The sequence below is a fragment of the Calliphora vicina genome, chromosome 5 (genome assembly GCF_958450345.1).
Source record: "Calliphora vicina chromosome 5, idCalVici1.1, whole genome shotgun sequence".
Taxonomy (NCBI): domain Eukaryota; kingdom Metazoa; phylum Arthropoda; class Insecta; order Diptera; family Calliphoridae; genus Calliphora; species Calliphora vicina.
The window spans coordinates 68,724,052-68,737,668 of record NC_088784.1 but is presented as its reverse complement, the minus strand read 5'-3'; the positions used below and the strand labels follow the sequence as shown (position 1 = coordinate 68,737,668).

The 13,617-nt window shown below is 29.0% G+C and overlaps 1 protein-coding gene across 2 annotated transcripts in view; it reads right to left on the bottom strand.

Annotated features, from left to right (window-relative positions):
• Positions 1–13,617, bottom strand: part of Hil (Hillarin) — a 112,897-nt gene that overhangs the window by 37,636 nt on the left and 61,644 nt on the right. The gene's annotated exons all lie outside the window — the stretch shown is intronic.

The window sequence follows — 13,617 nt, the reverse complement described above, 5'->3', positions numbered from 1 at the left end:
ACAAACTTAATTTATATGTTAATTTATGGCTATAACTAAAATTGGTTTTAATTGTGTGTTTAAATATGATGTGTTTTAGATTTTAATTATGAAAGGTATTGATTATGTCAGCAATCAGTAAACCAAAATTAAATTGACTTTTATATACAAATGTGGTTATTGATGTGGGAGTTTTCTATTTTTTTTGTTGGAATTTTTACTGAAAATGTTAAAAACCGTAAAATATCTAATAAAATTTAAGTCATTAACTAAAAATATTTAAACAAGGAAATTAGAGCAATGGCCAAAAGCAGAGGAATTAAAACATTGATGCTTCAGCAAAAACGTATTAAAAAACAAGTAAGAAAGTATGGTCGGTCAAGCCCGACCATATAATACCCTACACCAAGTAAATGAGTAAAAATATTTTTCTTTTAAAATATCAATAATTTATATTTTTGAGTGATTTTTGGAAGTGGGCCTTATATGGGAGCTATGGCCAATTATGGACCGATCACCATGAAATTAGGTCGTGTGATTTATGTCTATATTAAAGTTAACTATGTTGAATTTTGTGTGTATACCCACATTTTTAAGCGATTTATGCACGTTAAAGTGATTTTCGGAAGCGGGTCTTATATGGGAGCTATGACTAATTATGCACCGATCGTAATAAAATTTGGTGACATGAATTTCGTATGTATAAAAGTTATTTGGAGCGAAATTTGTGTAGATACATATATAAATAAACATTTATGACCGATAAAGTCCAATTTCGGGAGGACATTTGTATGGGGGCTATATGAAATAATGGACCGATTTCAGCCAGTTTCAATAGGGTTCGTCCTTGGGCCGAAAAAATTATATGTACCAAATTTTATCGAAATATATTCAAAATTGCGACCTGTACTTTGCGCACAAGGTTTACATGGACAGCCAGCCAGCCAGCCAGCCAACCAGACGGACGGACGGACGGACGGACGGACATCGTTTAATCGACTCAGAAAGTGATTCTAAGTCGATCGGTATACTTTAAGGTGGGTGCTAGACTAATATTTTTGGACGTTACAAACATCTGCACAAACGCATAATACCCTCCCCACTATGGTGGTGTAGGGTATAAATATTATGTAGTTGTTTGACAAATTTGGTTTTTGAATAAATTTGATTTAATGTTCATAATGATGGTGTAATGTAAATTGAAGATATGGAAAAACTATTGTAAGCACTAAAGTACCATTGGAAGAAAGAAAAAGTACTAAACTACTACTAACTATTACGTTCTTTCCGGAGTATTCTTATATAAAAATTAAGGGCCTCATTTTATAAAACGCAACGTTTGGATGCGTAAGCAATTTGTATGAAGAATACTGGGAAAAGGGTTTGAAACTTGAATATTTTCCATACAAAATTTTTTTAACGTTTGCCGTTTCGTTTTATAAAATTAGACCCTAATTTTGCATTGAATTATAATGGAGTCGTAATCTATAAAGATGTAACTTTCTAAAAATAACATGTAAGATTGATATATTCAGCTGAGAAAAATATAAAAAACAAATTTAAATGAAAAACAAGTAAGAGAGCTATATTCGGCTGAGCCGAATCTTATATACCCTTCACCAAATAATTTTTTTTAAATATTTTTAGGTAAACAAAATTTAATTTTTTTTAATTGTTTTTCAAATTTTTTTTTTTGAAATTGTTTTTAAAAAAAGTTTTTTCAAAAATTTTTTTAAAATTTTTTTCTTTTTTTTGGAAAAAAATGTATGACAAAAAAATGTTTGGATGAAAAAAAAATTCAGGTTAAAAAATATTTTCCCGATTTTGACCCATTGTAGGTCCAACTTTCTATAGCCTTATCTACATCGTTAATTTCCACTTTTGTGCTGTTATTTTAAATTCTACATATTTTATGTTATATTTTCCTCAAGTTTCATGAAAATCGGCCCAAAAATATGTAACATTTCGCTATCTTTTCATTAGAAATTCCAAATATTGAAAAATTTGAATTTTGACCTTCTCGATTTAAAGGTTAACGTTTTCCGATTTTAGTAAAACTTTCAGACCATATTTAAAATTACCAGGACTATAATATTATGAATAGGTTTTACTTAAAATTTATAAGAGTAAGGAAATCGGGCTCATTGGCCAAAATATGGACAAAAAAATAGTTTTTCTTGAAAATCGCTAAATTTAAATCGCAGGTACGGAAAAACTGTAAGAGGTATTTCACATTTTTATTCCCTATTATGATCTCAATAAATCCCAATGTGATGATCAAAAAATTCTGAAATTTGTTTAACAAAATTTCGAAACAACCATTAAAAAAATATTATTTTTTGGTCATACCTGTGTGACGGTTTCATGATTATTGAGACTTTCTACATTTTGATTAAGTATTTATTGTTTTAGTTTCATTACCCTTTTACCATCACTGATTGTTTTTTTCTATCGTTTATTATTCGCAATTTGTTTCAATTCCATTTTATACCCTTTTAATTACGAATGAGTTGAACTCATCAATGAATTTACAATATCCCGTTACATTTTTTTTTTCTTTGAGATTATTAATGAAATTTAAGATTATCAATGGAATTTAATATTCTCAATTTATGAAGGAAAAAACAAGATAGGTATATATGTATACCGATTCTCTTTAAGTTGTTCTTGACTTGATAAAACGATGAACGAAATGGGGCGAATCAATTGAAGATTGGTCGTGACGAGATTAAGTTGATGAATAGTCGTAATTTAATTATATAAAAATTTTAAAACTATCTTCTTATAAAATAGTGGAAAAATTAATTAAAATTAAAACAAACAAAAATAAATATTTTAACGAAAAATATTTGTATTAAAAAAAAAAAAAAAAAAAAAAAGATTAGATCGACTATTGTTAAATACTTTGGGTATAACATTTGTCGGAGACAATTTGGACCCATGTGCTGTGGACAACGTGGCCGAATTTCAATTTATATTTGGAAAGTTCGAGACTCCACTTTCTAAAGTCGACATGAAACCTCTTCATTACATAATTTAAATTTTTCATGTCGAATTAAAAAAAATAAAATTTACAAAATTAAAATTAAATTCCAAATAATTAAATCAAAATTATTTAGTTGATTTGAATTATAAATTTGTATATATGTATTTAAACCAATAATTTTATATTTAAAATCAAAAAAGTTTTAAATATTACTATTGTTATTAATGTCTTGTTTTATTTGTTATTGTTGTTAAATTTTCAAATTATTAATTTTAATCATTGTTAAAATTTCTAAATTTGCATAACTATTTGTTCCCTGTTATTATTGTTGTTAAATTTATACATTTCCTCATGTTTCCTCATTATTTGTTTCACTCTTCAAGTGATCAATGGTTTAAAGTAATTTGTTGTTTTTGTAATTTATATTTTAATTAAGAGCTTTATTGTAATTTTTTTTTTTGCAATTGCGATTCTCTTAAAAATTATCTCTTAAGTATTCTTTTTTGTAATTATTATTATTGAAATTCGATAAAAGGCAACAACATCTGATGTTTCACCAACAACAACTGCACAGGCCTGAGCAACGTTAAATGAAACTACAGTGAGTAGCAAAATAAATTTAAGAGTTAAGTACAATTATATACAATAATTTATATAGGTATATTACATTTAAATTTTGCATATTATAACTTTAAATTTTGTTACCATTTCAAATGTGTATTTAAGTAATTATTATTTCTTTGTTTATTAATAAATTTAAAATGAATTCTAACTAATTTGTTTGAAGTTAAGAAAGCCAAACTAATGTAGTGATGGTAATGTATAGGGGTTCTCAGGCAGATAATATGGACTATATTGAGAACTATGGTTGGTGAGGGCAACGATCTAATATATCTAAAGATCATATATAGTGTGCAATTTGATAATACATTAATCATTAAAGTCCGTTAATTTAAACGTCCGAGGTCCGTCCGAAAACTAAGGGTACTTCTAATTATAACTATTTTTTTTTTCTTATTGAATTGTAAAGCACGTTCAACTTTGTTTTGGTATAAGTGGGATATGATTGTGACAAAGAACCCTACCCCATCCGGCGAGTTATAGCCTTAAATAAGAACGTGTAGTCACAACATTCCTTAAATATTCCATCTTTAACATTACGCATAAATTTACGAAAATATACCATTACACCTGCGAATAGGTTAACGGTATTCTACGAAGACAAAAACTCATACACAAGCAAATATGGATATATTTTAAATAAAAATTAGCTTTTATTTGAATTTTTCTCGAAATATGATAATTTTTTTCCTAAATTTCTTGTTCAAGTGACGTTAATGGTCTGGCGAATTTGTAATAACTTTAAAATTTTTTAACCAAATTTTGTTATTACAACGATAATTACATAAACATTTTGATTATTTTGCATTCAAATGCAAAAGTATTTATTTAGTAGCAACATTTTTACAAAAACTGAAAATTTTTATTTTTTTCCGAATTTTGTCGATAATACAGTTTTTGGATCATTTTGACCCAAAGCAGATACAGGGTTAATTTCCAAAAAAAATTAATGTAATATTCATTAATATAAATAAATCCATATATTTCTATAAAACAATGCAGAAAGTTAAGGGGTTTCACCTCTTTATTTCATATAAATAGTCCAGAAATTTGGGCTGAATAATAGGTACGGTTCTGAAAAAAATTATTTCAGTCGGACAAAAAATTCACTGCTGTTTACTCACATTTGAGGCTGTGTGTATGTATAGCTTAAGTATTAATATTCTCAATTCGTTTTACTAAAACATAACTGTAGCTAAAAATAATATTTATTTTCCAATGTTGGCCACCGATTCAAAACGCTAAAAAGGTAACGATGACTTATCGGTAACGGTAATTGCAGTTATATCGGTAACTGTAGCTTAGAAGAACCAAAATCGATATCGATCGTAATAAAAACTGCGGAATTGAAAACATTCCGAACAAAATGTGTGACAGGCCTGTATCGAATATCTGTAACACTATTTCAAGGTAACGAAATTTACGATTAAAACGGTAACGGTAATTGAAGTTATTTCGGTAACGATAACTTAGCGCTAACGTTAGCCACCAATATTATTTTCTTTTAATTATTTTCACTTTCTCTTTAATTATCTTAAAACCTACTACGAAAATACGATTTTTCACAATCATAAATTTTAATTGAAACAACATTTTGCCATCGACACCGGAAAACCTTAACAACTACAACTGTGGTGACATCATCACCATTTTCCCATCAATTTATTGCATTATACATAAATGAGTAAATAAGTTACAGGCAACAACTAACTGCTGCCACAACAAACTATATAATTCAACTGTCAAAAACAATATTATTTCCAAATATAATTTAAATATTTTTATAATAATTAAAAGCCAAAGAAATACATCAAACAAATGTTAACTATGGGCACTGTCATTTGCTTTACATAAGAAATATTCAGTGATAAAAAAAAACAATTTGAAAAATTTCCAACATTTTATTGTGGCCATTAAAAGCAAAATATGTACTAGATTTGAGATACAAACTCCAAAAATAGAGACACTTGTCACAGAAAACTTAAAAATGAGTAACTATAAAATGAAAAAAAACACACAATTTAAATGTAATTTCAACTTGAAAATTAATGTTACTTGGTATTAGGATTATGTATATGATAGTTTCCATTAAAAACGTAAGTCTTGAAATAAAGATATTAAAATATTTAATTAGATATTATGATTTAATTAAAACGAAAGAAATTATTTGAATGAGAGCCACTTGAAATATAAAAAAGTAATATATTTAAAAGAAATATCTCTAAAAAAGATTCGTACTAAAATGAGGGTATTAATAAAATAATGATTGGTATTTGGTACTTTTTGAATATTCGAATGTTTAAGTAATTATAATAAAGATACAATTTGTAAAACATGTTCCACCATAGTAAGGCTAAAATGAACTAACGGAATATTCTCAATAAAAGTGTAGAAGAAGTCAAACTTTAGTAAACAGTTTGGTATATTTTTTAACGTAATTATTCTAAATCTAAATTCAAAAAGATATGACATAAAATTTCATAAACAAGATAGTCTCTAAAATTTCTCAATGCGGCAAAAACTAGGGTATGGGTACTTTTTTTATATGGTACTATTTGATATTAATCAATGCATTAAAAACAGTAAATTGGTACTTTTTCTGTTAATTGTAGTATCTAATTTAGACAAATTAAACTAGGTCCATATGCTCAAATGTAAAGTTATAAACCACTGTGTTCATAAAGGTACAAAATCTTGTTTCTGATGGTACGTTTCACTTGCTGTTAATAAGTAGAAGTTTTTTTTAGAAATGAATCTAAACATATGAAATTAGGTACGTATTTTGAAGTACGACAAATTAATGGTACCTTTAAAGTTTTTAAATTAATGAACCACACTGAAAGAAAAACGCTTCGTAACAGGAATGAAACCGTTACATCAATCCACTTACATTAATGTAATGAAAAGTTTCATTCATTTAATGAAACTAGTAATGAAAGTTACATTAATACAATGAATCGTAATACAAGTGTTTATAATAACGTTTTTGGTCAACAATTATTTAAATCTATTTATTTAAACCTTTTTTTAAATAAGTATTGAACTGCAGAAATATTAATGAAATATTTGCGTAACATTAATGAAACTTTACATTTCTGAACGACAAAAAAATAATATATGCATAATCATGAAATTAGAACAAACTTATTTAGTCCTAAGTGAGGTATACTTCGCCAAGAGAAGATATTTGTACTTATTTATCCATTAACTTAAATCCACAAATGTTCCTGAATAAGATATGATTCAAGGCGAATCTATAGAAGGTGACGACAGAAGAACAGATGTTTATTTTTTTATTCAGTTGTTTAGACAAGTGAACTGTCAATTCACTTGTGTTTGTTGTGGCAAAAAATACAACAAACCCAAAAGCAAAAACAACCACAGGAAACTTTGACTGTTCACTTATCTTTTTACAAAAACAAAGTACCAGTTGTTTTTGTACATGTTGTATTTGTTGTAGTTCTGTCGTCATCTTCTATAGATTCGCCTTGATATGATTCCTATTAGATACTTAATAGTTCTTTGAGATAAATGAGGTATTAGGGCCATCAGGTTAGTTCCAGAAAAGTCATTGAAGCTCAGCAGAGTCGAATTTACAAGTAAACTGACTCTCATTCCAGTCAAGGCCGGATAGTGGTAGTTTAAGGGAATACCTGATTCTATCTCCCTATGTTAAAAGCAAGTTCTATCCTCATGGTTTGAAACATTATCGATCGATCCCCGTTTAGTATCTCGCGACAACAAGTTGCTCGTGCAGTTATCATGCATTGGAATCTAAATGCCTCGCTATCTATCTGCAGATTTCGAATATACTCAAGAATCTAAAGGCGGCCCTATATCATTGTAATGTCAAAGCAACAAGATTCATGGATACCACGAACAGGGAAATTTGTACCATACGATTTAAAGCCTAGAAACATATCCGAAATGAAGTTTGAACTCTATAAAAGAAAATCATTTTTCCACCGATTCATTGCTTGCGATGAAAAATGGATCCATTACGATAACCCGAAGCGTAAGAGATCGTATGTGAAGCTCGGCCAACCAACCGAATCGACACCGTAGCAAAATATCCACGGTGCTAAGGCAATTCTCTGTATTTGGTGGCAGCAAAAGTGTCCTATCTATTGTGAGAATTGACAGAAAAAGGCCCAGAAAAACGCTCGGCTCCATGTTTTCCTTACCCGCTTTATATTCCAGACCGTGCCCCGTCCAACTACTATTTGTTTCGATGCAGAATGCTTTCTCTGATTTGATCTTGTCCTCAAAATATAAGCTGTTCTTTTGGCACGGAATCCATATGTTTCCACAAAAATGGGAAATGGCTAAGTTTTAATAAATTTATATGGTACAAATTAGGGATGCCAATCCCGGGATTTTTGGGGATCGGGATTTCCCGAATTCCGGGATTTTTGAAAAACAATCCCGGTATTTTTCGGGATCTACAAATCCCGAAATTTTTTGATATTTTAGGACGACTTTTGAAGCTCTCAAAATACCTAGAAAGCTAAATCTCAGCAACCGAGCCGGGAATTCTTCCGGCTCGGTTGCTATTTAAAATCGACAAAATCGGCCCACAAATGGCTGAGATCATTAATATAGACAATATGGATATCTAATGATAGATATTTTAAAGTTCATTGCAACGATGTATATAAAGCTATAGTAAGTTGGACCTAAAATGGTTCAAAATCGGGAAAATATTTTTTAACCCGAATTTTTTTTTCAAACATTTTTTTTGTCATAAATTATTTTTGAAATTTTTTTTTTTAAAAATTAAAAAAAAATTTCGGAAAAACTTTTTTAAAAAAATTTAAAAAAAAAAATTTCTAAAAGAAAAAAATTTAAAAAAAAACTTTTTTATAAAAAAATTTAGAAAAAAAAAAATTTTAAAGTTGTTTGCAAAAATTTGGTGAAGGGTATCTAAGATTCGGCACAGCCAAATATAGCTCTTTTACTTGTTTTCATATACAACTTGTTTATTAAATTTTATCTCGATATTAATTATTATAAGATTATGAATGTTAAATTAATTTTCTGAAGTGGACCATGTATGGGGACTAGGGACAAATATAGCCCGGTTTCCGCAATACTTTACAGTATAAATTCTAGTACTTAGAACTTATTTTGTGCAACATTTTATAAAGATTGCCGAATAATCAATATATTTATGACTTCTCAAACAGAATGGGGCAAAGGGGAAATCATGGACCATTTTCAATACAAACCTTATCAACGGAGTGTATTTGCGGAAAATTTTTGCCAGCTGCCTCCTTTCGTTTGTTTTAAACAGACAGTCGGAAATTTTTTGTTATAAAATAAAACAATACTTTTATATTTTATTTTAAATTTCCAGTATTGTTATGAATATCTCACTCTTTTAAAGTTCAGAATACGGTTTTAAATATGAAATATCTTTTGTGTCAAATATATTTTAATTCAATGTATTAGTTTTTGCTTTGTTACATTTTTACGTAGTGTATTAACGAAATAAATAGTTTTTATTGTTGAATTTGATGTTTTTTGACTAAAATCCCGAAGTCCCGAAAATCCCGAAATACAGAAAAATACCGGAATCCCGGGATTTTTAAAACCCAATTTGAAAAAATCGCGCATTTTTTAAGTCATACAAAAGATCTAAAAACAAATGTACAAAAAAATAAAATAATTTGATTCCTAATTTCTTTCATAACTAAAAACAGCTATTCATTGTGATTTTCATATTTATAATATTTTATTTTACAAGAACTAATAATCATTGTTTCAGCAATCAAAAAACCATTAAATTTTCATAAGAAAATTAAAAGAAAGAAAAACATTGCACTGAATGATTTGTATGATTTTTGTTTGTCTGCAGCAACGTCTATTAATCATGTTTAATATTATTTGGAGTATTGACAAGACAATGCCAGTGAGTGTTTGGTACAAGGCTTGTTAAATAAAAATGAAACAAAATTTTACAAAAGCAAACTCACACCAGGCATTCAATCCAGACAGGCGTTGTAACACCAACTAATAAAATTGCAGCAACTGCAGTTAGTATTTGCTGCAATACATAGCAAACAATATCAAACAAAATTGCCAGCAATTTAATAACAAACCATGTGAATGAATGCAACGAACTTTGGACAAGTGGTAAGAGTAAAAATAAAAACAAAATTGAAATGAATAAAAATTTATGAGCAACATTTGCTGATATTGCTGGAGCTTATAATGTATTTGGAAGTAAGTTTGAATGTTTGTTTGTTTGTATGTTTGTATACATTTTAGGAGTTTGAGAGTTTCTTTTATTTGCCACAAAAGACAAAACAGCTGCAATTTAAGAAAAATCCCCAACAATAGATAAATTCACACAATTGAAAAGGAAAACAAAAATACAGACAACATTTTGCCTCCGCCAACAAAAAACCACCAACAAAATAAGTAAATAAATAAAAGACCCTGCACTTGTGGTTTGCTTGTTTACTTCTCTGTTTGGTTTCTTGCTTTCGTTGCTTTAAATAAACAAATTTGGCAGAAATGATTGAATGGCGACGTAAGCTAGTAAATGACTACAACTTGGCAGAGGTCAATGGCAATGGTGTCATCATCATTTACAATCATTTACAACCAACCAAACAAAATGCCTTTTTATGGATAAACTGAACAAAAACAACAATATCAGCAGCAACAGCAATGGCAACAATATATATTAGCCATCATCAATGTCGCAGCAACTTCACTGTAACATTAACAACTAACGGCAGTTTCCCCTCTTCTGTTATCTTGTTGTTTAAATGTTTGCGTGTAGTTGTTGTTTATTTGAGCAATAAAATATTAAAGATCATAATTTGAAATTGTTGGCTCTTATGACTTGTTTTTCTAACAAAAAATACAAATTCACTAAAGTTATTTTCATGGCTGCTCTTTTTTATTTTCTTTCTTTTGAAATTGTGGTCATATGTCAACTAACTAAACATCATCAATGTTGATATTACCTGTAGTTATGTTTGTTTTTTTTTTCAGATTTGATTTGTACTACATTCGGCAGTAAAGAATTCTGTGTACCCTTCGCATTTGGTTGTAGTAAAACATATCTTTGTAAAATTCGACAATCTTTTAAATTTTTTTAAAATTATTAGTGAAAAAAAAGTAGGAGAGCTATATTTGGCTGTACCGAAGCTTATATAACCTTTTTAAAAAAGTTTTTTCCAATTTATTTTTTTATATTTTTTTAATTTTTTTTTTAAATTTTTTAAATTTTTTTTTAATTTTTAAAAAATTAAAAAAAAGAATTTATGACAAAAAAAAAAATTAGTTTGATGAAACAAAAATCGAGTTAAAGTATATTTTTCCTGATTTTGACCCATTGTAGGTCCAATTTACTATAGTCTTATATACATCGTTGCAATGGACTTCGAAATTTCTATTAGATACCCATATTGTATATATTAATGACTTAGTAATCCAGATATCAAAACTAGTAAATAAGGAATGAAAAACAAGTTCTAAGAAAAAGACCTAAGTCCATAAAAAAATACAAACTAAGCAATAGAAAAAGCTCTAAGTCCAAAAAACCTCTTATCTCGGCAAATACTTATTTTATCATTTTGCTTTTACGCACATAGAAATCAAAGAAAAATAAATATGGACTTAGAGCCTTTGCATGTTAAGCCAGCGATATCGTTTATGTACCCACCATCAAAAAAGAAGGGGATATTGATTTTATCATTCCGTTTGTAACACATCAAAATATAAATTTCTCCGTCCGTCTCTCTGTTGAAAACATTATAGGGTCCAAACGAAAGAAGCTAGCTCGCTGAAATTTTCCACAAATCCTTTTTTTTGAGAGGGTTTGAAAATGGGCAATATCGGTCCTTGATTTTACCTATCCCTCATACAAATGTCCTCCCCGGAACACTGTTTGAGTAGTCATAAATATCTAAATTATATCGCAATCATGATAAAATTTTGCACAAATTAGTTCTAAGTACTCTGAAATTATACTGTTAAGTATGTCCCCAGTCCCCATAAAAGGTCCCCCTCAGAAAATGATTTAAACATTCATAATTGTCTTAAAATAACACTGTGCTACACCAAAAATATGCAGGGGTTTACTTATTATTCTATTGGAGTCCATAGAGTTCAGAAATACTTATAGTTTTTTTGCGATCACTTCGTACTTTTTTATTAGCAAACATAGTGACATAACAATCTTCTTAAAGTAGCAACTTCAAAAAAATTGATTTTAAAATTGTTTCTTTTATTTATTCAAAATTTAAAAATTTTCAGTAGAGGCAACAAACTGTTTTTTTAATACATTACAATGAAAGTTGAAGACGGATACAACAGCATTTTTTGGCGAGAGAGCTGAGAAAATGATTCAAGATTTTTACAGTGGTACATCGATTTCTTGCAAAAAGTGAAAATTGAAAAATATTGAGTTGACCCTCTTTAGAGGAACCAGTGCGATATGTTTTAATTTTCAAACAAAAAGAGACTTTTTGAAAATCAGTTGGAAAATTTCTGCGTTACGGTTGTTTAGTATTCAAAAAATATAACTTTTCCAACAAATTCCAAAGTTGGCAGGATTTTCGACTTTCTCGGTTTTTTTTTTTTTTTAATTTTAGCTTTTATTTTGAAACATTTGTACAATAAATTTTCGGATACTCTGTTCTGAAGTGGAGCGTATCACAGAGAAAGCGTACTGCAGCGATTGAAACGAATAGTAGTCGGACGGGACAAGGTCTGGACTATTAGGCGGGTGAGTCAAAATTTCCCTACCTGATATTTCTAAATACTTTTAACAGGTAATGCAACATGTGGCCGAGCGTTATCATGATGAAATATTACTGTTTCTTGGCATATTCGGCCAATGCTCCCTTAAAATGAATCCTGCTGCTTGTAAACGTAGTAGCTCTCAATGATTTTTCAAGCTCTTGTTGGGTTTGACAACAATCTGCATGGAATAATGCCTCCAAACCTTGGTCTTCAAACTTTTTTGGCTGGCATGGGGGATCAACGAAGTGATTTTCGTACTTTATAGACTCGGTTTTTCGTTAAATTTAGTATCACTGTGAAATTAATATCGTGATTAATTTGGATATAAAAAAGTTTTTTACTTTCTACCGATTTTTGTGAGGATCGGTCCATTACCGCTAGTGTTTATAAACCGGTTAACCGGTTAACCGAAAAACCGGCGTTGATGTTCATATGGACCACATCTTAGCGGGGTGGTAGATCGGCTCTACGAAGCCTTGATCTTGTTTGGGTCTGTGTGAGATGTCTTGCAAGCGGGTTCGGGTGGTTCCGCAATTTCATGATGTATTTCTCAGGGACATTCTTGTATTATACGAATGAGCGGAAATTTAGAACATAAATTGTCCTTAAGGAGATCTACAAAAAACATCTGGTTTTTATCACTCGGTTAACCGGTTTTTAAAATTTGGGACTAAAATTGATAAATCTCACGTTTTTGTGCATTTTTAATATTCATTATATACACATTATTGGTCTGATTTGAAACCTAAACTGCTGATTTACAATACAAAACTCTTTAGATTAATATTTTTAAGAATTACAATGATTCTAAATAATAGAGGACGATGAGTTTACTTAAAAACTTTTTTGCACATAATGAAACTATTAAAAATTAAAATTAAATTCCACATAATTCTATAAGTTTAGGCTAAATCTTACTAATGATTCATTAAAAACTTAGTGATGATCTTACCAAACGTTAAATTAAATTCGATGTACATACATATCTTCCTTCAATAAATTTGACTTCATTAGTGTATTTTGTTCTTAAAATTTTAATTTATTAATCATTTTGTTAGCTTTTCAGAAATATTACAGGAGAGACAAAAACGTTCTAAAATTCATTATTTGAAATATTTATGAAATCTGATAATAGAGTTTTTTATAATAACAAATAATCACAGCTAAGTAGAAGTGCGTTTACATTTTATAGGTCCTTTTTTGGGACTTGGAACATTTTGTCTTTCATATCAGAAAGTAGAGGTGAAAATAAATTTCAAAGATATCAAATA